The sequence below is a fragment of the Lepus europaeus genome, chromosome 9, assembly GCF_033115175.1.
Source record: "Lepus europaeus isolate LE1 chromosome 9, mLepTim1.pri, whole genome shotgun sequence".
Taxonomy (NCBI): Eukaryota; Metazoa; Chordata; class Mammalia; order Lagomorpha; family Leporidae; genus Lepus; species Lepus europaeus.
Window position 1 is genome coordinate 83000437 of NC_084835.1, and position 23524 is coordinate 83023960.

The following is a 23524-nucleotide window of genomic DNA, read 5'->3' on the forward strand; positions in this document are numbered from 1 at the left end:
ACCCAAGTCCTCTCTTTCCCTCCCTCCCTCCCATCCTCCCAACCTCCCCTCCCTTTCCCTCTCTTAAACAATTTTTGAAATAGTCGTGGAAAATTGAATTAAAAATAGTAAGAGAAGTTTATTTAGGTTTAAAAAGTATCTGAAATCCACACAGAAACACAAAGTATAAAAATACTGTTTCAGTACTAGTTATAGCATCACTTCACATTAGACATTCACATTAAGGACAGATCCCACATGGGGTGTAAGTACACAGTGACTCCTGTTGCTGACTTAACAATTTGACACTCCTGTTCATGGTGTCAGTAATCTCCCTAGGCTCTAGTCATGAGTTGTCAGGGCTATGGAAGCCTTTAGAGTTCGCTGACTTTGATCTTATTCTGATAGGGTCATAGTCAAAGTGGAAGTTCTCTCCTCCCTTCGGAGAAAGGTATCTCCTTCTTTGATGGCCCTGTTCTTTCCACTGGGATCTCACTCACAGAGATCTTTCATTTAGGTCTTTTTTTTCATAATTATTTCACAATATGCATTTTCCATTAACTTTTCTAAAGATCCCTCATGTTTATTGAGAGTTAACTAAATATCAAGAACTTTGTTTTTTATTTTTTTTTATTTTTATTTTTTTTTTATTTTTGACAGGCAGAGTGGACAGTGAGAGAGAGACAGAGAGAAAGGTCTTCCTTTTGCCGTTGGTTCACCCTCCAATGACCGCCGCGGTAGCGCGCTGCGGCCGGCGCACCGCGCTGATCCGATGGCAGGAGCCAGGTGCTTATCCTGGTCTCCCATGGGGTGCAGAGCCCAAGCACTTGGGCCATCCTCCACTGCACTCCCTAGCCACAGCAGAGAGCTGGCCTGGAAGAGGGGCAACCGGGACAGGATCGGTGCCCCGACCGGGACTAGAACCCGGTGTGCCGGCGCCGCCAGGCGGAGGATTAGCCTGTTGAGCCACGGCGCCGGCAATATCAAGAACTTTGTTAGATGCTGGATATAAGGCCCAGAAAAACAGAAATGACTTCCTATTCCATATCCCACCTCCTGTTTTGTGTGACATGACTGTGTGTACACGAGCGTATTTGTGTGTAAAACCCCAGCATAAAGCTGTCAGCAATGATGGGCATGATGCAAAGATTAAAAATGGCAACTAAGGTAATTAACTATGTCATATTTGTTTTTTTAAAAAAAATGCAACCCATAAATACCTTGCGTGTTACATTGAAAAGATCCCCATGTCTCTTTGATTACTATTATATTAATGACTTGTTATTTAGACATTCCAGAAGTGAAAAATAATTTTTAAAATATAAGTAGCCCATCTGCATTTCTACCTTTAAGTGGAGTAAATAATATCTTAGAAAAAAATAAGAATTCTATTCACATTCCCAAGTTATGTTCCTGACTTGATATCTTTTTAAGATTTATTATTAGAAAAGCAGAGTTAAGCCAGTGCCGTGGCTTAACAGGCTAATCCTCTGCCTAGCGGCGCCGGCACCCTGGGTTCTAGTCCCGGTTGGGGTGCCGGATTCTGTCCCGGTTGCCCCTATTCCAGGCCAGCTCTCTGCTATGGCCCAGGAGTGCAGTGGAGGATGGCCCAAGTACTTGAGCCCTGCACCCCACGGGAGACCAGGAGAAGCACCTGGCTCCTGGCTTCATATCAGCGAGATGCGCTGGCCGCGGCGGCCATTGGAGGGTGAACCAATGGCAAAAGGAAGACCTTTCTCTCTGTCTGTCTCTCTCTCTCTCTCACTGTCTACTCTGCCAGTTAAAAAAAAAAAAGAAGAAGAAGAAGAAGAAGAAAAGAAAAGCAGAGTTATAGAGAAACAGAAGCAGGGAAGGAAAGAGAGAGAAAGAGATCTTCTAACCGCTGGTTCACTCCCCCAAATGGTTACAATGGCCAGGGCTGAGCCAATCTGAAGCAAGGAGCCAGGAGAGTCCTCCAGATCTCCCACAAGGGTGCAAGGGTTCAAGGACTTTGGCTATCTTCTACTGCTTTCCCAGGCCATAGAAAAGTTAATGGAAACTGTGTATCATGAAATAATTATGCATGGGTTTCAAAAAATTTTTAAACCAAAATAAACTTCTCTTAATGTTCTTAATTCAATTTTCCCAGAAAGCTGGATCAAAAGTGGAGCAGCCAGGACTCGAACAGGTGTCCATATGGGATGCCAGCACTGAAGGTGGTGGTTTTAGCTGCTACGTCACAGTGCTGGTCCTGGGTTTTCTTTTGTTCATTAACTGTGCTTGTATTTCTCCAGAAGAGTTTGCAAAATATTATTTACCTTCTGTAAATATTTTTTTAAATTGTGCTATTATGAAGATGAATGGAGCAATGTTTTTCTATCAAAAACTAGGAGTTACTATGGGTTTACAAAAGTTAGTAATAATATACTTTAATGTTAGTACGTTCCTATTACTGACAGCTTATTGTTTGCACTTGTATTTTAGCCATCAACTGAGTTTTGTTACTTTCAAAATGTTAATATTAAGTCTGTACAGTTTCTTTTAGCAAAATCTTAAACCATGAGTCTGATGGTTTCAAATCAGCAATACAGGTAAATAACGTAGCTCTCAATTTTGTCAGTTCTTAACAATTTTGTAAAAGTGGGCTGGGAATTTTAATAAGTTGTTTATGTCTGTGCATGTTTTCAGACTCAGATAAGTACTTGCAGTATTTTTTCTTCCAATCCTAGTTGGATAAAGAAGTGAGGAGACTGTCTTATGAACAGATTTTTATTATAATATATAAACACCTGTAGCATCTCATGGCTTTCCTTTTGAAGTTGCGTTTCTTACAAGGTAATAAACATCCACAAAGGGCACATTTGGCTGGAAAAAAGCATTAGGGCATTCCGTGTAAGTCTGCATTCTTCCCATTTGACCACATAAATGAGCCTCTCCTGAACTCAGTGACGTAGGTTCCCATTTTACACTGCCGCAGATTTAGCCATCCTTAGTTCATATAGCTCCGATGGAGTCAATGGTGCTACAATGAGTAAGACCGAGCATATCATCACCTGCATCCCTGCCACATTTCCACAACACTTTAATTCTCCTTTGGCAAAAAGTGTCTGTAGACATTAAGTGCAATAATAACCATGCCCTGATGTCAAAAGCTTATTCTCTCCTGAATTCTCCATTCCAACAGTACAAGGAGGGAAAGGGCCTAAAGAGCAAGGCTTTAAAATTCTCCCTTAACTTAGTTCTTAGCAGGAATTTTTCCATCTCATCAAAAGACTCCTTTGAGATTTTCCATGGCATCTAGCTATGAGACTTGTGTGTTGGGTTGCCACTTGTAAGCAAGGTTTCTCAGTAAAATGCTATCAGTCCACCTCTTGAAACAAAGTTAAAACTGTCGTATTTTGTCTTACCTAATAACAAAATAGTCTCATTCAGCTCATGAATACATTCTCATTAAAATAGTCAGGTGCTTTTATACTCATACCTGAAGTTCATGCTTAATGTATATGAAATGCAGTAAACTGTGGTTGCCTAGTAACCGGTGGATGCGTGTTAGAGTGGGAAAACCATAAATGCGTAACTGCAACACTGACATTAGTTTCAGGCGGGTGACCTAAGCCTTACTTCTGTGCTAGCTGTCCCAGACGTTTCTAATGGGCTGATGAAACTGGCTTTCTTAGAAGCAGCTCATTAAGTCATCAAGATGAGAATTAGCATTTAACATAATGTCCTTCTCTGTGGTCTGGTAGCGATTTGGAGATTGACCATAAAAATGACAAGATCCTAATGCTTTTGGAATGTTTTTTACAGAACACAGAATGAAATGTCTGCTGGGTCTCACTCTCAGCTTTTCCCATATCCTTGTGTTTCTGAATGTTCAAATCCGTTGGGAAAATATTCCAACATTTACCCTATTCTCTGACAGCATCATCTTCCTCAAGTTGACTTTTTAAGGATTCTGAATCATTTCCACCTGCTTTGCAATACCATTGCTTTGAAAATTAATATAAAACAATGGTAAAAAAATGGGTAGAATAAGAGAATTTTTGGCCAAATGGTAAAATTAATCCATAACATAAAAAAATACCTCACACTTGCTGATGTAAACAACACCAACAGCATAAAGTATACTCAATGCTATTGTTTTCCAACTGGGATATCCAGTCATATGCTGAGGCTCTGAATGACCCAGGATAAGATAGCACCTCTTAAAATATTTTGCCTCTTAACCTGTAAGAGAAACATTGTATTTTGTGTGATAATAACAATAAGTGTAAGGGTACTTCCTACAGTTCACAGAAAATGGAATTAAAAAATGAGTTTATTTTGGTGCAAAAACAATTTAAATTTGATTTTCAATGAACTTCTGCTGTATATGGTTAAGATATAAAACTATCTACTATTTCTTGAGAGGTGTACAAAGACCTGTCCACTTTGCTATAATGCACTGATTCTCAACTGCGGGCAGTTTATCCCCAAAGAACATTTGGCAATATACTTAGATATTTTTGATTGCCATGTTTGGAGTTGAAAGTGCTTTTAGCTAGTGAGTACAGGCCAGGCACATGGCTAAACATCCTACAATATACAAGACAGTCTTGAAAAGGAAAGAATTATCAATAGTGTTGAGGTTGGGAAACTCAGAAAAAAATTGAGAACTCCAGTTACTTTGTCACATGTTCTGTATGAGATACTCTTCCCTATGTTAGCTACTTAAATCTCACCATCATTCCATTAGGTAGATTCTGCCATTATCTCCATTTTTTAGATGATGAAGTAGAGGATCAGAATGTTAAGTATCTCTTTCAAGGTCATGCATTCACCAGGTACTGGACTCAGAATTCAAAAGCAGATGAGATTCCAAAGATGAACTCCTCTTTGGTTATTCTGCTTTTGTCTTCCAAAATACTTGCATCAACTTCCTCTGTGCCCCTGAAACTCTTAAAGGGTCCCTATTAAAATTCATGTATTTTCATCTGAGTATGCTCACAAGATGCTTAATAACAGCCATTTTATTATTCCATTTCCTGGAGTGAATTGACTGGATTTTAGGGGCTTAAACTGTAGAAGAACAGATGACAAAATTTTTAAAGGGGTCAGGGGAAACAGAGTTCCTGAAAAAGGAAAGTTCATTTTAAAAAGTCCCTCTTTGGAAGAAAACCTTGATAAAGAAGATGGGATTCCAGAATACATTGAGAATATAGAAAAAAGTCTAACTGTGCCCCAAGGATGGATTGTATGAAGTTGAGAGATCCTTATGGCAAACATTGCGGAAGGCTGTGACACACTCCTCCTTCCCCCAGAGAATCTGAGCTTCAGGAAGAGCAAGAGCATTGGTTAGGTGTGGACAAGAAAAAACGGCAAGCAATTCTGCTGGTCATCACAAAACAGAAAGCAAGAAATCCACTTGAGCCAACACTTGCATTAAAAAAAAAAAAAAAAAAAAACCTGTAGAGAATGTTAAAGGAAAGCGGAAAGCGAAAGCATTATTTTCAAAACATGGTCATGTTTCTTTACCCACAATCCCCTTGACCGGCTCCTTCATGTCATCTCTTCGAAGCTTTTCCATACTTTGGTGATGGCAAGCTGAGCTCTGTGATCTTTTCAGGCTCTTCTTAGAACTTGATCCTCCACTCAGCCTGTGCTGCTGCCGTGCAGGACCACTGGCTATTCATTCCCCTGGTGCGTCAACATTTTTGTTTCTCCCTGTGAGTCTCTTTTTACAGTTTCCCAGAAACTCTCTGTACTGATTGCCTAGGCCTACTGTAACAAATTGCCACTAAAAACAACACAAATATAGTCTGTCTTGGTTCTTTGGATTCTTCAGAAGTCCTACATCAGGCTTGGCAGGGCTGTTCTCCCTCTGAAGGCTTTAGTGGAGAATCCTTCTTTGCCTCTTCCTAATCTCCATTGGCTCCAGAAGTCTTGGGCATTCTTTGGCTCGTAGCCACATCACCCCAGCTTCTGCCTCTGTCTTCACAAGACTTCAGTGCGTGTGTGTGTCAATAGCCTCACTTTTACTTATAAGGATACTAGTCATTGAATTTGGGAGTTACTGTAATCCAGTATGATTTCATTTTAAGCTTTAACTGACTACATCTGCAAAGACTATATTTCTAATCAAGATAATATTCTGAGTCTGTGTGGATATGAACTGCTGAGGGATGCTACTTGTATTAAGTTCTCCAGAGAAATAGACCCATTATATGTATGTCCAAAGACATACACACACACACACACACACGAGTTATTACTAGGAATAGCTTCACACAATTATGAAAGCTGAGAAGCCCCTAGTTCTGCAGTCCAAAGGCCTGAAAACCAGGAAAGCTGATGGCATAAGTTGCAATTTGATTGTAAGGGCAGGAAAAGGCCAATGCCCCAGCTCAAAGACCATCACACAGAAATTCTCTTACTCAGCCTTTTGCACTCAGGCCCTTGACAGACTGAGTCAGGCACATACACACTGCGGAAGGCAATCTGTTCTATTCATTCTCCCAATTCAAATGTTAATCTTACCCAGAAACACCCTCCCAAGCACACCCAGAATATTGTTTAACCAAATATTGGTGGCCATTGGGTTGACCCATAAAATTAACTGTCATACTACTCAACCTACTACATTTGCCCTGATAGATTTTCTTTACAATTCACTGGCATCAACTAGCAAGGGGACCACAGTACCAGTGATTCAATTAGACCTCTCTAAGACCTATGGTGGAGGCATGAACAACAAAATGTTCACTGTTTTGCCAACCAAGAAAAAGAGGAGAATGGATATTGGATCAGTAGCCAACAAATCTGTTACATTTCCATGTATTTGTTTTTGTTGAAGCAGGCCAATCCATATTAATCTGTGCTTTGTGCTTGTAAGTAAGAAAAATACAAACCAAAAAAGTTAGTGTAACAACAGTTACAGGGCAGTCAGGCTCCAGAAAAACATAGATACAGAAGTCCAAAGGTTATTTTTAGGATCCTGTCTGTTTCCTTTTCTTCAGTGCTGTTTTCCTTTGGTGTTGGAGTAGCCCTTAAGTGGGCTATATCAAGGCAGTGATGAATAAAGCCTTCAGAACCTGAAAACATAAATACTCTACTCATCCATAGATTACACGGAAAAGAGCTTAACTCTGACACCCATACAGTCCTGATTGGGCCTGCCAAAGTCACATTCATATCCCTACTCCAGCTCTTGTTTTCATTCGTGGTTACTTCTGTATTCCTACAGATGACCAAAAAATTCCTTCCTCATACACAGAAAAAAGAATTCTCCATTTGACCTCAGCCATCCATTACTTTGATCACTAGAATTAGTTATCTTCAGATATTGAACCACTTCCACAATCACAAAATAAAATTTCAGCCTCAAACACCATTTCCTACCCCTTCAAGCTCTGATATTCTACATTTTAAATCTTTGTGTTCATTACTGAGCCTTTTGATCCTAGTTCTTTCTCACCATCAGTCAACCTCCTACTTAACCTCCTTGCTTGCATATATTTCATGGTCCTTGCCTTACACAAATTTACATTTTATGTACCATTAACTCCCCACTTGCTGTCTTAACATCTCATTCACAAGGCAGCAGATGAGCCATGAGTAAACCCACTCCCTGATTTACCCAAATCTGCATCTATTTGGCTGAGCTTTGTTGAAGAAAATTACACAACTGAGTATGCTAGGAACAAAAGGCTCAGGATCACGACTTCAGGTGTGCTCACAGTACCCCGTAGCTGTCCTCCTTTCTACAGTCAATTCACTCTCCTGCCTTCCACAATGATTTCTCCACTGGTGTCAAACTTCTCCCCATTTCTTATTCTGAGCTAGAAGCAACCTTGCTTATTTTTTCATTGAGAATATACATAGAATACTTCAAACAGAAACTCTTCTATTTCCAAATGTACAAGTACACTTTCATCTGCAGCCTGCAACCCTTTTCCCTTAGTGCTGCAGCAAAAGCAGTTTGCTTTCATATCTGCTCCCCCATATCAAGGCCTAAGCACATGCACACAGCCATTTTCTCTTCCATATTATCAATCTCTCTGAGTTTAGTTGGCCATTCAGCATGTAAATGTTTTGTTTTTAACTAGAAAACTTTTACTTAAAGAATACAAACTTCATGCATTTCATATATACAAATTTAGAAACATAGTGATTATTCCTACCCTACCTTCCCTCTGCCTTCATTGCACCCTTCTTCATCCTCCCTCTTCTATTGCCATTTGTATTTTTTACAAAGATCTATTTTCAGTTAACTATCTATTTTCATTAACCCTACACTAAGTAAAGAGTTCAACATGTAGTATGAAAACAAAACACTGTTCCTCAACAGTTGAGACAAGGGCTGTTCAAAATCATTGAATCTCAAAGCGTCAACTTCACTTTTGTAGATTACCTTTTAGGTATTCTGTTGGTTACCACAGATCAGGGAGAACATATGCTATATGTTTTGTGTGGCCTGGCTTATTTCACTAAGTAAAATGGTCTCCAGTTGCATCCATTTTGTTGGAAATGACAGGATTTTTTTTCTTTTTTTTTTCTGTTGTATGGTATTCCAAAGTGTATATATATCATAATTTCTTTATCCAGTCTTAAGTTGATGGACATCTGGGTTGACCCCATATCATAGCTATTGTAAATTGAACTACAATAAACATGGAGGTACAGACAACTCTTTCATATACTGATTTCATTTCCTTTGGGTAAATTCCCAGGAGTGAGATGGCAGGGTCACCTGGTAGGTCTATGTTCAGATTTCTAAGGTATCTCCATACAGTCTTCCACAGTGACTGAACCAGCTTATATTCCTACAAACAGTAGATTAGGGTCTGTTTATCCCCACATCCTCACCAGCATTTGTTGCTTATTGATTTTTCTGTATGAAAGCCATTCTAACTGGGATGACGTAAAACCTCATTGTGATATTCATTTGCTATTCTCTGATGGGCAGTGATTCTAAGCATTTTTTCATGTGTCTATTGGTCAATTGAATTTCCTCTCTTGAAAAATGTCTGTTCAAGTCCTTTGCCCATTTCTTAACTGGATTGTTTGTTTTGTTGTTGTTGAGTTTCTTGAGATGTTTATAGATTCTGGATTAAACCTTTATCAGCTGCATAGTTTGCAAATATTTTCTCCCATTATGTCAGTTTCTTCTTCACCTTGCTGAGCATTTCTTTTGCAGTGCAAAGCTCCTCGGCTTGGCATAATCTCATTTGTCAGTTTGGGCTTTGATTGCTTATACTTCTGGTGTCTTTTCCGAGAACTCTTAGCAGGGTTTCCCCAATCTTCTCTAGTAATTTGATGGTATTGGGGCATAGATTTAGGTCTTTGATCCATTTCGAGTAGATGTGTGGATTGATTTCTGGCGATTCTATACTGTTCCATTGGTCTGCATATCTGGTTTGCCTATATCAGGCTGTTTTGATTATAACTGCCCTGTTGGCCGGCGCTGTGGCTTAACAGGCTAACCCTCCACCTTGCGGCGCCGGCACACCGGGTTCTAGTCCCAGTCGGGGCGCCAGATTCTATCCCGGTTGCCCCTCTTCCAGGTGAGCTCTCTGGTATGGCCCAGGAAGGCAGTGGAGGATGGCCCAGGTGCTTGGGCCCCTGCACCTGCATGGGAGACCAGGAGAAGCACCTGGCTCCTGGCTTCAGATCGGCACGATGCGCCGGCTGCAACAGCCATTGGAGGGTGAACTAACAGCAAAAAGGAAGACCTTTCTCTCTGTCTCTCTCTCTCACTATCCACTCTGCCTGTCAAAAACAAACAAAAAAAAAACGTGCCCTGTAGTATGTCTTGAAATCTGGAATTGTGATGCCTCTGGCCTTGTTTGTGTTGTGTAAGGTTGCCTTAGCTGTTCCTGGGTCTCTTGTGTTTCCATTTAAACTTTAGCATCAGTTTTTAAGGATCTGAGAGAATGTTCTTGGTAGTTTGATTGAAATTACATTGTATCTGTAAGTTGCTTTTTGTTGTACAGACATTTTGATGATATTGATTCTTCCAATCCAAGAACATGGAATATTTTTCCAATTTTTTTGTCTTTTTTATTTCTTTCTTTAATGTTTTATAAATTTCATTGTAGAGGTCTTTGAGATATTTAATTTTTGTAACTATTATGAATGGGATTGATCTTACAAGTTCTTTCTCAGTCATGGTATTGTCTGTGAATACAAAGGCTATTGATTTTTGTGTGTTGATTTTGTATCATGCCAATTTACCAAACTCTTATGAGTTTAAATAGTCTCTTGGTAGAGTCTTTTGCATCCCGTATACAATCCTGCAAATGGGAATAGTTTGTCTTCCTTCTTCCCAATTTGTATCCCTTTAATTTCTTTTTCTTGCCTAATGGCTCTGGCTAAAACTTCTAGGACTATATGGAATAGCTATGGTGAGAGTGGACATCCTTGTCTGGTTCTGGATCTCAGTGGGAATGTTTCCAACTTTTCCCCATTCAGTAAGATGCTGGCTGTGGTTTTATCATAGATTGCCTCAATTGTGTTGAGGAAATATACCTATTTTGCTTAAGTTTTTTATCATGAAAGGGTGTTGTATTTTATCAAATGCTTTCTCTGCATCTATTGAAATAATCATATGGTTTGTTCCTCAGTTAATATGATGTATCACATTGATTGATTTGTGAATGTTGAAACCATCCCTGCATAGCAGGGATAAATCCAGTTGGTCCAGGTGAATGATCATTCTGATGTGTTGTTGGATTTGATTGGCTAGTTTTTTGTTGAGGATTTTTGTGTCTATGTTCATCAGGAAAATTGGTCTATAGTTTTCTTTTTCCATTGTAACTTTTTCTAATTTAGGAATTAAGGTGATGCTGGGTTCATAGGAGTCTGGGAGGATTTCCCCCCTTTCAATTGTTTTGAATAACTTGTGAAGAATTTAAATTAGTTCTTACTTCAATGTCTGGTAGAATTCAACAGTGACGCCATCTGGTCCTCGGCTTTTCTTTGTTGGGAGGGTTTTTATTACTGATTCAATATCTGTCTTGATATTGGTGTATTTAGGTTTTCTGTGTCTTTGAGGCTCAATTCTGGTAGGTTTTATATGTGTTCAGGAATCTATCCATTTCTTCAAGTTTCCTAATTCGTTGTCATACAGCTCTTTGTAGTAACTTCTGATGTTTCTTTTTATTTCTGCCATATCTTTTGTTACATTTCATTTTTCATCTCTGATTTTGTTAATTTGGGTCTTCTCCCTCTTTTTTTGGCTAGTTGGGTCAACAGTGTATCTTTTTTTTATCATTTCAAAAAAAAGCAGTTGTTTCACTGAACTTTATAATTTTTTTGTTTCAATTTAGTTTATTTCTTCTCTAAATTTAATCATTCCTTTCTTCCTACTAATTTTGGATTTGGTTGTTGTTTTTCTAGGTCCTTGAGATGAATTGATAACTCATTTATTTGATGCCTTTCCAATTTCTTGATGTAGTAATCAGTTGCTATAAACTTTCCTCTTAACACTGTTTTTGCTGTATCCCATATGTTTTGATATGTTGTGTTGTCATCTTCATTCATTTCCAGAAATTTTTTATTTATTTTTTGATTTCTTGTATGACTCACTGCTCATTCAGGAGCATGTTGTTCATTGTCCACATATTTGCATAGTTCCTAGAGATTATTGAGTTGTTGATTTCCAGCTTCATTCCATTGAGGTCAGAGAAGATGTATGGTATGATTTTGATTTTTTTTAATTTGCTGAGACTTGCTTTACGGCCTAGCGTATGGTCTATCCTAGAGAAATTTCCATGCACTAGTGAGAAGAAAATGTATTCTGCAGTTGTTGAATGAAAGTTCTGTAGATATCCATTAGCTCCATTTGATCCATAGTGTCCATTAGCTCTGTTGTTTCTTTGTTGATTTTCTGTCTGATTAATCTGTCCATTGCTGAATGTGGAGTGTTGAAGTCCCGCATTACTATTGTATTGGAGTCTATGTCTTCCTTTAGATCTATTAACATTTCTTTTAAATGGCCAGGTACATGTAATTTGGTGCAAATACATTTATTATACTCACATCTTTCTGTTGAATTGATCCCTTAATCATTACATAGTGCCCTTCTTTGTCTCTTTTATCAGCTTTTATGTTTAAAGTCTATTTTGTCTGATATTAGGATGGCTACTCCTGCTATTGTTTGGTTTCCGTTAACATGGAATGTCTTTTTCCATCCTTCCACTTTTCAGTCTACAGGTATCTTTATTGGTGAATTGTGTTTCTTATAGGAGCAAATAAATTGGTATTGTTTTTAATCAATTCATCCAGTCTGTCTCTTTTAATTGGAGAATTAAGCCCATTTACATTCAAGGTTACTATTGATAAGTCATGACTTGGCCCTGCCATCTTTTCATAAATATTCCTATTGTTTACTTTGGATTTCCTTTGTACTTTTACTGGGAAATTGTATGCCTTCACACTGTTTCATAGTGATTACTATATTTCTGTGTATAACACATCCTTAAGCATCTTTTATAAGGCCTGACAACTAACAATGAATTCTTTCAATTTCTGCTTGTTATGGAAGATTTTATTTTACCTTATTTCATAAATGAGAACTTTGCACAGTACAGTATTCTAGGTTGATGTTTTTTTTTCTCTTAAGACTTGGACTATGTCTCGCAATTCTCTCCTAGCCTATAGGGTTTCTATTAGAAGTCAGTTGTTAGTCTAATTTGGAAATCCTCTTAAAGTAATATGGCATTACTCTCTTGCATATTTTAGAATATTTTCTTTATATTTTACTGTTGAAAATTTGACTACAATGTGTTGTGGTGTAGAGCTTTTCTGGTCATGTCTATTAGGAATTCTATGTGCTTCCTGTACTTGGCTGTCCCTTTCTTTCTCCAAATTGGGGAAGTTTTCTGTAGATATTTCACTAAATAGGCCTTCTAATTCCACTTCTCTACTTCCCACTCTTCTCTTGTTCTTCATCAATTCTTATTTTTTTTAAAGATTCATTTATTTATTTGAAAGTTAGAGTTACAGAGAGAAGGAGAGACAGAGAGAGGTCTTCCATCCACTGGTTCACTCCCCAGATGGTTGAAATGGTTGGAGCTGTGCTGATCTGAAGCCAGGAGCCAGGAGCTTCTTCCAGGTCTCCCACACAGGTGTAGGGGGCCCAAGCACTTTGGCCATATTCCTCTGCCTTCCCAAGCCATAGCAGAGAATGGTTGAACTGGATCAGAAGAGGAGCAGCCAGGGCTTGAAGCAGCACCCATATGGGATGCCAGCATTGCAGGTGGTGGCTTTACCCGCTATACCATAGTGCAGATCCCCATCAATTCTTTATGAAGGTTCTAAGTCATTATTATATCCATATTCCAAAGCTAATGGACACTTTCTCCATTCTCCTCTTACTCAACTTCTCAGTTACTTTTAATTCAAAGACTGTCCCTTCCTTTCTGAAAAACTCTTTTGTCTTAGCTTTTTGAGGAACATAAGGTGTGTATCATGCTTCCCTGGAACCTCTGTCTTGGGGGGAAGTCTTGGGCACCTACTGTGTAAACTGTCTCTTCTTTCTCATGGCTTAGAAAAACCCGCTGTATGTACATCTTACACATATATTTATCCATTCAAGCTGTATCTCCATTGCTTCAAGCTTATCTAGGGATGACCCATGTAACAATTCATATGCAACACTTTCCCTCACCTCTCATTGCATGCCCTTAGCATGGTCCTGCACCCAGCTTCAGCTTCAGAGTAAATGGCATTCTCACTTAACTTCAGAATGCTTTGATGTTTTTCTTCATACCTTAATCTTTACGTATCCTCCTACATTCAATCCGTAATTCATTCTTGTCTATTCTATATCCAAAGTTTATTTCAAACATGTCCCCTTTAGCCATCTCCTTTGTGCGCATATAGTCCACTGTCATCAGACTCCAAACTGATTTCACTTTATCTACTTGTGCCTCTGTCCCAACCATTTTCCACACCATAGTCAGGGTGTTCTTTTAAAAATGAAAGTTAGATTGTGTCATTAGCATGTTTTTAAGTCTTCAAAAGCTTCTCATCACCATTAGGATAAATTTCAGAATCACCTATGTGGCCTACAAGTTCCTGGCCCCGATTGACTTTCCCAGGTTTATGTTCTCCTCTACATACATAGTCTCTAGCCACACTGGGCTTTGTGCATTTCTCAATCACTTCAAACCCTCTCCCCTGAAGGGACATCACACAAGCTTTTCCTTTTGTCTGAAATACCTCATCCCCATTATTCACAGGCATCATCTTAAATATCCCTTTCTCAGAAAAATCTGAGATACAACCAAATCATCTCAAAAAGAACATTCTTTCCTTACACCCCATTGTAAGTGTGAACCCAGACTTAGTTACCCACTGTGAAGCTGAGACCAACTCTTTCAGCTTTCCTAACATCTTGATGATAACAGAGATATATCACAAGTCAGAATATTTTAAATTATTCATCAGTTTAACAATTTTTAATTTATATGCTTATATACACACATTGAGCATAGAGAATTCCTAAGTCATGCATTCGATTCTGTGGTTTGGTTTCCTGCCTTACTGTCATACCTTGATGAAGAGGTCCCATCAGCTGTATCCTCCTGAACCATCATGTGTTAGAGCCCACTGCCATCACAGGTAGCAATTGCCTTAGTCCTAATCTTCCAGGTCCACAATCTCAATACCTGTTCCTTCAGGATCTAGTCCCTAGGCCCTTCTTCATTCCAATTAATAATTCACAGTTATCCAGTTACCACCTATAATGAAAATAGTATTTCCTCTTGGACATGAAAATGCTTGACTTTTCTTCCTTCAACTCTGTTCTTCCAGACAAAGCCATTCATAACCAACAGGACTATTGAAGTTTATTCCAGAAAAAGAGCAATGTCCTTTCAAAAATAAACTCAGGAAATCTGTAGCCTACTTTAGAATGTGGAAAATGCTGCGAAAGTGACAATCCATTTTACAATCAAGCTACATACTTACCTTGAAATCAATATGAATAGATGAAGACAAAAATGTTAACTGTAGTTTGTGGAATTATAAATGATTGGAAATTATTTTTGTTAACATTTAGTTGCTCTGCATTTTTTACCAAACATACCATAGATTCTGAAAAATATAAGACAAACAGTTGCTGTGTTCAGTGCTTTTGGATATTATTGCCTGCTACAAATGCAACAATAAGGTAGGCAAGCTAAACTATAGGATCTGATGTATACTTAGGGATTCTCTTTGCTCAATATGTATGTGTATGACGTATACACATACACAACTCTTTATCTTTACAGTAAGGTAGAGTGTTCTTACATGAATAATGAATATGAGTGGCTAACATCTCTGAAAAAGTCTTTCATCTCTGATGAACAATGTAGAATGTTAATGCTATCCTGCCTCATATTTATAAGCCAGACTTTTTGGGTTATATCAAGAGGTCCTTCCTAATTTCTAACTTGGCAGAAGCATACTATGGTGCCTTCAGTAACAAATGAAGAACACCTGTTCACCATTATTTATATGCAGGTATCCTTTCAAAAGCTGAAGTGCCTCCCTCAACCTTCCTATTCCACTTTCCTTCCTGTTTATTGTTCACCCTTGGGCCTTCTCCAATTTTATTTATTTCACTTGTCCCTGCGAGGCTCTAAGCAGAATGCAACTCCCTGATAGGGGATTCCAGAGTGACCTGAGATGCACGGATAATGCCTCCAAAACTGACTCCTGTGAACACTCCAGTATCATCTGTGGGTATGGGCACCTCTGAAGCATTAGGTAGATGGTCTCTTCCAGAGGCAGTGTTGCTACTACAGAATTCCAGGTGAGATCAAAGTATCTGATACCTTTATAGTATCTGCCAGTTTACATAAAATTTGTTTAAATATTTAATGGACCTTTACCATTCATTCAAATAGTGGAATTGATTTAAGTATATAGAATGAAATTTAAAATATCACTTTGTTACTTTTCTTAGTCTATTCAGTATTCTTGGTAGTCTGTATTCCTTTGATATTCTTCTTCAGTTCCCCCATTCTTGGTAATTTTGCTATGTGTTTTCTTAACCATATATGCTTCTCTTAGCACCCCCCAGTCATCCTAAATCCTTTTTGAAATCCATGTTTTCCCACAGTCATTTATCTTCCTGTAATCTTGCTATAATTTCTTTCCTACTTGCTTCATTTTCTAATCCCCTTTATTTTGATCATGGTTGTCATTAATTATTATTAACTGAGTATCTAAAGGGTTCATAGAATTATGTTTGCTTCCCAATCTTCTCCATTTATTATCTATGATGTAGACAGATAGATAGCCTGTGACATAATATTGATAGTCAATTACAGTTCACCCTCTCCTTGCCCTCCTGCTACTTAATTAAATGTCCCTTTCCAGGGGAGTATTAGCAAGGAAGGGAGGAACTTGGTAGCTACTATCACTTCCACATCTGATCTTGGTCACTGAACGTGCTCTGAATGTACAGGAGTTCCTCCATTGAGCTTTAAGAATGGGTGCTGTGCTGATACAGTTCCTGAACACAAAAGTAAAAAGATTCTGGGAAAATATATCTATTATCTCAACAGCACTGCTTTCCAACTTGGGAGACACTGAAGGGGTGATTCTTTCCCCCTTAGCCTCTGCCTAAACTTATCTAATTAAATTGCCCACTCTCAAGTTGGTTGACTATATTCTCTTTCACATATTGTTGTATCTACAGTTGTGTTTTCTTATCTCTCCATATAGATTGTAGGCCATTTACATTTCTTTGACTACATTTAATATGGTATGTGCTTTCAGAAGGCACTTAATTAAAATTTATTGAATTAGAATAAGCTCCTTTTAGAATAAGCTACGTGGAAGAAAACAGGAAATAATCATTTCTAGTTCTGTGTATTTAGTCTAAGAAAATGAATTCTTTGAAGAGTGAGGTCTCAGGAATCTGCCTGTTTCTTGACTTCGTAGCTAAATGTGATTTTCAGAAATAGCTTTCCCTTTCTTCTCTAGCTGAGAAAGAATATATGCTGTAAATGGAGACATCATGGCTGTGCAACACACCTGGGTATACAGCACATGGGACTATCACAGAGAGTGACGAGAGAGGTACTTATGAAGTTATCTGACAGTCTGAGCCTCAGATCATACAGATCTGCTCTCTCAGCAGACTACAAGGCCATAAAATAACTGAGAAGCCATAAAAGAGCTTCTTATAATTATTTGTCCATTTGAGCTCACTAAATTTATGAGCATCCTGACCTCCTAAACTCTCTTGGAATCTCTCCATTTATCCATAGAACAGATTTTGATCTGCAAGAATCTACTTCTCAGTATCCATTCTGTTTTGGTATCAGTGAAAGGTGACTCCAGATAAACTGTTATGTGAATCATCCCTAAAAAATAAGATAGCATCACCTGCCTCCAAGAAACTCCCATTCTGACCCTGAGTCCAGAGCACATCCATGGAGTTTCACAGATGATACCAAACTGGAGGGAGCCCCTCAGAATGAATCACCACTTAGAGTCAGCATCATAAAATTACAGAATACAAAGTGCACTCACAAAGAACCCATTTCTGTTCTGCCACTAGGAAAATTCATGGCTTGGACTTCTAGCAAATGCTTTCATCTTATTGAGCCTTAGTTCTTTCATCAATAAAATTAATAAGTGGATATTAGACTAGATTTTAGATTTGGATCCTACCAATTCTGTAGTTCCATGATTAGGTTTTCTAATTTAAACTTAATAATCTCTTTGATTGCTAGGAACCTATTCTAAAGAAATGACTCAAAAATGTATACAGGCTGGCGCTGCGGCTCTCTTGGCTAATCTTCCGCCTGCAGCGCCGGCACCCTGGGTTCTAGTCCTGGTTGGGGTGCCGGATTCTGTCCCGGTTGCTCCTCTTCTAGTCTAGCTCTCTGCTGTGGCCCAGGAAGGCAGTGGAGGATGGCCCAAGTGCTTGGGCCCTGTACCCACATGGGAGACCAGGAGGAAGCACTTGGCTCCTGGCTTTGGATCAATGCAGCGTGCCAGCCATAACGGCCATTTGGGGGGTAAACCAATGGAAAAGGAAGACCTTTCTCTCTGTCTCTCTCTCTGTCTAATTCTGCCTGTCAAAAAAAAAAAAAATGTGTACAAAGGTACATTGCTCATAAGAAAAAAATCTAGAAAAGGTTAAATTTATATTTAGCAATAAAGGATGGCTAAATTAATTCTGATACATCCAAATAGTGTGATTTACAGCTATTTAAAAAACATTTTCAAAGAATATGTAATATCATTGTGTACTTAACTAATAAGTCTTTCGTTGAATAAAAGGCAATATTCAAAATTATCAAGGGTTTTTAGTGTGTAAAGAGATATATCAAAAGGTTGGTATAGATTATTTATGACAGTTGAATTATGAGGGCTTATAATGTCATTTCATAGACATCTTTTCGATTTCTCTACAATGAACATGTAATGTTATTTTCTAGTGATGAAATGGCTAACAAGTGTTACTTTTTATTAAGTTAAATAAACCATTTTTTTCTAAGGATAAATCCAGAATGTAATTTATAATTATAAATTTTAAAGAAATGAAGGAAACAAAAACAGAAGTTTGTGAATTCTCTTGCATAAATCAGTAGGGGAAAATGATTCAAAGTTCACATTAGGTTATCTGTAGGATATATAACTATCAATTTCATAATTCTATTTAAAGCTAGTTTTCTGTGATGTGTCCATAATGGGAAAACGTGAAGACATCCTTATTTACAGTTAATACAATGCAACAAAGAGCACCTGTTTTCAAAACATCTTAAAGGTGGGGGCCATCATTGTGGCACAGTGCAAAGCCTGTGACTGCAGCATCCCGTAAGGGCACCAGTTCATGTCCCAGCTGCTCTAATTCCAATCCAGCTTCCTGCTAATGGCCTGGGAGAAGCAGCAGCAGATGCCCCAAGTGTTTGGGCCCCTGCCACCCATGTAGGAGACCCAGATTAAGCTCCTGGCTCCTAGTTTTGGCTTGGTCCAGAGCTGGCTTTTTTGGCCATCTAGGGAGCAAACTACTGAATTAGAAGATCTCTGTCTCTCTTTCTCTCTCTCTCTCTCTTCTTGTCTCTCCCTCTCCCTCTCTGTAACTATGATTTTCAAAATAAATAAATCTTTAAAAAAAAGAACTTCTGAAAGGCAAAACAGAAAATCTTGATACTGATGTATATGAGATGGCTTGCAAAAGCCTTGTTCGTTAATTGAAATTTTCATGAATAGAATAGATACTAATCCGATTAATATTTTTAGGTCAGATGCTCAGAGTGGCCTAGGAAATATGTGCTTGCAAAAATTGTCCAGTAGATCTCAACCTCTTTGTATCGCTATTAACAAGTTTTCTTATGTAATATAAACCAGCACTCCACCAATTAAGCACTTTCTATAGAATTTTTTAAAAAATAACAATTTTAAAATGTGACCTAAAATGCACTTGTAGAAGTTCAGATTGGTTGGTCATGATTGAGTTTCATTTACATTGGCAGCCAGTGTTTTTTGTAGCTATGCTGATTAATTCAAGCTAGTGACCCCTGAGCCCATGTTGTTACCTTGGGTTTGTGGGAAATTAGGTGCTCTCACATCCAAAGAGGGAGCAGAGACTCAAATAACCTCATGAGCTCCCTCCCACTCCTATGGGACCAGAGCTTAACAAATCCACTGTCTGGGGTACACTCTGAAGTATTATCACCAATGTTGAAAAAATACTTTCTGCCTTGGTGATTGGGTTCTCCCTATGAAATGAAGGGGATCACATCAACACAGAGTTTGTTACAAATTTTGTTCACAGTGAGAGAGAAGTTGGTTTTAACATTTGCAAGATAGGAGTTAAAACTTTGTGAAACCAAATATACTGACATCATATTCCCCAGTGTTTAAATTGCCAATCACATTAAACACCCTGGTACTAGTATACATCAATTAGATAAATGGTAGGCTCTTAAATTTACAAAATGAAAAACATATAGATACCTGTAATCATCATATAACCAATGAGAAGAAGAAAAATATCAGGTAAAGGCTATGAAAGAAAGGAATACAAGCTGTGGAAGAGTCTAGCCAGAGAGCCACATGCAAGCATACTTATGAATTATTCAGATTGTGGTTGAGTCTTTCCTGCATCAGCTGTACTGAAGAGGATTAGGGAGTGCTAATTTTCCAGTGTAGCTCCTCCTTGCCTTTTTGCCTGTTCTGCCTCACACATTTTATAGGATTGTATCATCATGAGTCACAACACTTAAGGATTTTTCAGGGCTGTAGCAGTGCCAAAGCTATTTTAATAATCTCAGCTGATTTGGTGTAGGGCTTTTCTTTTCTTTCTTTCTTTTTTTTTAAATGATAGAGAACTAATGCAATGTACAACATTACTTTATTCTTCCTGGTAATTTCCGACAATGAAAGGAGTTTGGTTTTGATTTGGAGTTCTTTGTTTCCTGCCATGGGCTTTCTTAACCCCTGGGTGCCTCTTTGAGCTATAGTCTTCAAAGAGATTTTAAAGCTATTTTTTTTAATGCAGTTGACTTCAGTGTCAGGTAATTTCCTGAATTAGATGACTGTGGAGAAAAGCAGCTAAAGCTATATATCAATGAATAGTTTACTCGTTATAGATCAAGGTGACCTTTTAAAGGCTACTGTTAATTGAATATTAGTAAATCATTAAAAATGCAATCTTTGTCTATAATTTCTATTCCAAAAGCCTTTGTGATTATTTATATTCCATTTTAATGCTTAAAAACATCACTAATAAATGACATATAGAACAGTTGTTAAAGAATCCGATGTAAACACTGCAAGGGACTACTTAATGTGTTTTTCTTTCATATTTAAAGACAACAATAATTACCGAATTTAACACTCTTCTCATGGTCTATTTCATACTGGGAGTCATTCCTAGATGGCTGTTGGTGGGAGCAAGCAGCCCTAGCTGTTTGTCTAGAATGGTCACTGTATTTAAGCTGTGTCATTACCCAGATGGTTGCACAGGCTGGGCAGGTGTGTGTGGTGGGAAGGAAGGGCAGTGCTGATGTGAGGGGAAGCTCTTGTCTCCTGGGTCCCCATTGGCCTTTTCTTAAAGCACTGGGAATAAACTGAAGGTGAGTCCTTATTTCTTAATGAGTTAGTCATTGGTGTGGGGAGTCCCACACCAATGATTGTTCAGAGTTGGTACTGTGCCAATGCTAAGAACTCTACCCTTAATATAAAGCTCCCAAATATAGTTTGGCTGATTCTAGTGGGCTATACCACTACAGAGCCACATCAATGATCAATTTCAATGGAACTGAAATTCAATCTGTTTAAATAACATAGGGCTCTGATATAAAGAAAATAAAGAATTTGACTTCCCACATCTAAGCTGTGATTAGAAGCTTGCTCCAGAAAAAAAAAAAAAATGCTTTTAGACTAGCCTTTTATCCACTAATGTACTGTTTTCAGCATCTGTGTTTACTGAATAATTTAATATAGTTTTTTAAAATGTTTTTAAAGGAGCTGTGGGTTATTTCCTATTGCTTCTACAACTGGTATTCAAAAATATTTAGTTGGTAGAAGTCAGAGATGATCAGTATTTCAAGAGATTAGTGGTGGTTTAAAATGCTTAGTCTTTTCATTAGGAACTTTAAATGCTTTGGAGACCTTTTATTCTTTTACCTCTGTTCTTTTTTTTCTTGCTCGAGAAGTTGAGTCAGCAAGAGAAACATATTCAAATTAGGCTTGTCATACAGAAAAAAAAAATCTGACTTTGTCAGGGTGGGTGGAGGGAAAAAGCAACTTTTTGTCAGTCTTTTGTATTTCAGCAGCTGGATTCATTGCTACCATGGTAACAGACCACATGATGAGGTGTATTAGATTGCTGTGTGTTGAGCACAAGGGGAAGAATGAACACAGCTTTTTATTGAAGTTAAAGGTTACTTTGGAGTTTCTTCTGTGGAAATGTGTAAGGTCAAATACTATAGCATTCAGCTTATGTAGTGCATCAGAGGAGGAATTAGGGGCATGTTGGTGTATTTAACTACAAAACCAGGTAAGGTACAATTCAATCTATGAAACTGAACTCTTTACTTCTTCTGTTGCGGTGCTATAACTTGCTGGGTGGAATTTCACGGTCACCCCACCCCCACCCAACACGGGCACAGGACAATTTTCTTCTGCCCGCTCCCCAACTCCTCCTCCTCCGAATTCCTGTGTTTTTGATTGCAAAGTCTAAAACGTTGTGAATTGTTCTAGTTCTGTGGTAGTTAGTGTGTATGTGTGCGTAAGTCAAAGAAAGAAAACTGGAGAAGAGGTAATAAGAATATGATAATTAGTGTTTTCAGATCAGTATGGAACTGAGCAAAGTATGTCCTTGTTTTGTTCTTCGGAAATTGTCCCCTTTACTCAAAGGACACCTTATTAGTGGCATTAGTCCAAAGCTATTTGTCCCTCATACTAAATTAAGCAGTAAAACAAAGTTCTCCTGTAGGGTATTTTGTTTATTGAATGTGGGCTCCCCCCTAACTTCATATTACTGCCAGCTTCCTCCGGCTTGAATAATTCCATTTAATATATTATTTTTCCAACAGCCTGTATTTCTAGGAGTATTCTATTCTTTTCAACATTGTGGCTGTTAAGTGTATTAGAGAATTTAAAAATAGAAATAAACACAAGATGGGTGAGTGCAGAATGAACTCGTTGGCTTAGAGGCTGTAAGATCCGAATGTAAACAACTCCGTGCAGCCTGGTGAGGCATCAGTTCCCAGAGCTCAGGGGCCTCCTCCAGCGGTGTTTACATAGCACCCTGGCAGCTTGCATGAAAGGGTGAGGCTTTGAAGCACACAGAGCAAGTCAAAGAAGACGAGGGAAATGTCTTTCTGAATAACTTATTTTGACTTCTTGTTCCTGTTGTCTACTGATGCTTGATGTTTGACTTTCTCTCAAGATGCTAGGATTTACCTTAATTTTCAGCCAACTCTCCCCTCTGAAAACAGAGTTTTCTGCAGCTTTTCGAGTCAAAATCTAATAGTGGCAAAGCCTCACGGTTATTCTAGTGTACTTGCTGTGGACCTGCAGGGCTATCAGGTCAGAAAATCTTATCAACATACTTTCTTGGTGGGCTCAGGTCAATTGTATGCCACCAGTTGGCACTGATGAGGCTAAAAGCAGTAAATTATCCCAAGTTGGTTATATACCATGCTTTCTTCAAAAAGGGAATCTTAGATTTTGTTGTGCTGTTTAAGCTTTGGTCTTTATTGCTGTTTCCCTAGTCTCTAGTTTTCTCATGTCCAAACCATCTTCTAGGTTAAACTTGGAGTTATAATCATTACTCGAGACAGTTTTTCCATGATTTCAGATAAAAAGAGCTGTGTCCATGATAACAAATACCAGAAGCCTTGTAACACCTAACATTTGTAAAATGCCATGGTTGTATCTGAATTCATACTTTTGTTTTTCTCTTTGTAGTGTTGAATGTAGAATGAGCTGTATGTCCTTCAAAGCATAAAACATTTTCAAAAGCATAACTTGTTATTACTTATTCTTTTGGAATTTCCCCAAAATTGATTGAAAATAGTGCCTGGTAAAATATTTTAAAGTTTAAAATTTTAAAAACTTAATGATA

At 38.2% G+C, this 23524-nt stretch overlaps 1 protein-coding gene across 16 annotated transcripts in view; it reads left to right on the plus strand.

Annotated features, from left to right (window-relative positions):
- The window catches only part of DTNA (dystrobrevin alpha), a 303884-nt gene that overhangs the window by 86169 nt on the left and 194191 nt on the right, over positions 1-23524 (plus strand). The window contains exon 1 of one of the 16 annotated variants that reach the window (XM_062201518.1): positions 21807-21952. The exons of the other annotated variants lie outside the window; for them this stretch is intronic. The gene's annotated coding sequence lies outside the window, so the exon portion shown is untranslated. Of the gene's footprint in view, positions 1-21806; positions 21953-23524 lie in introns of those variants that run through there. 16 annotated transcript variants of the gene reach the window in all.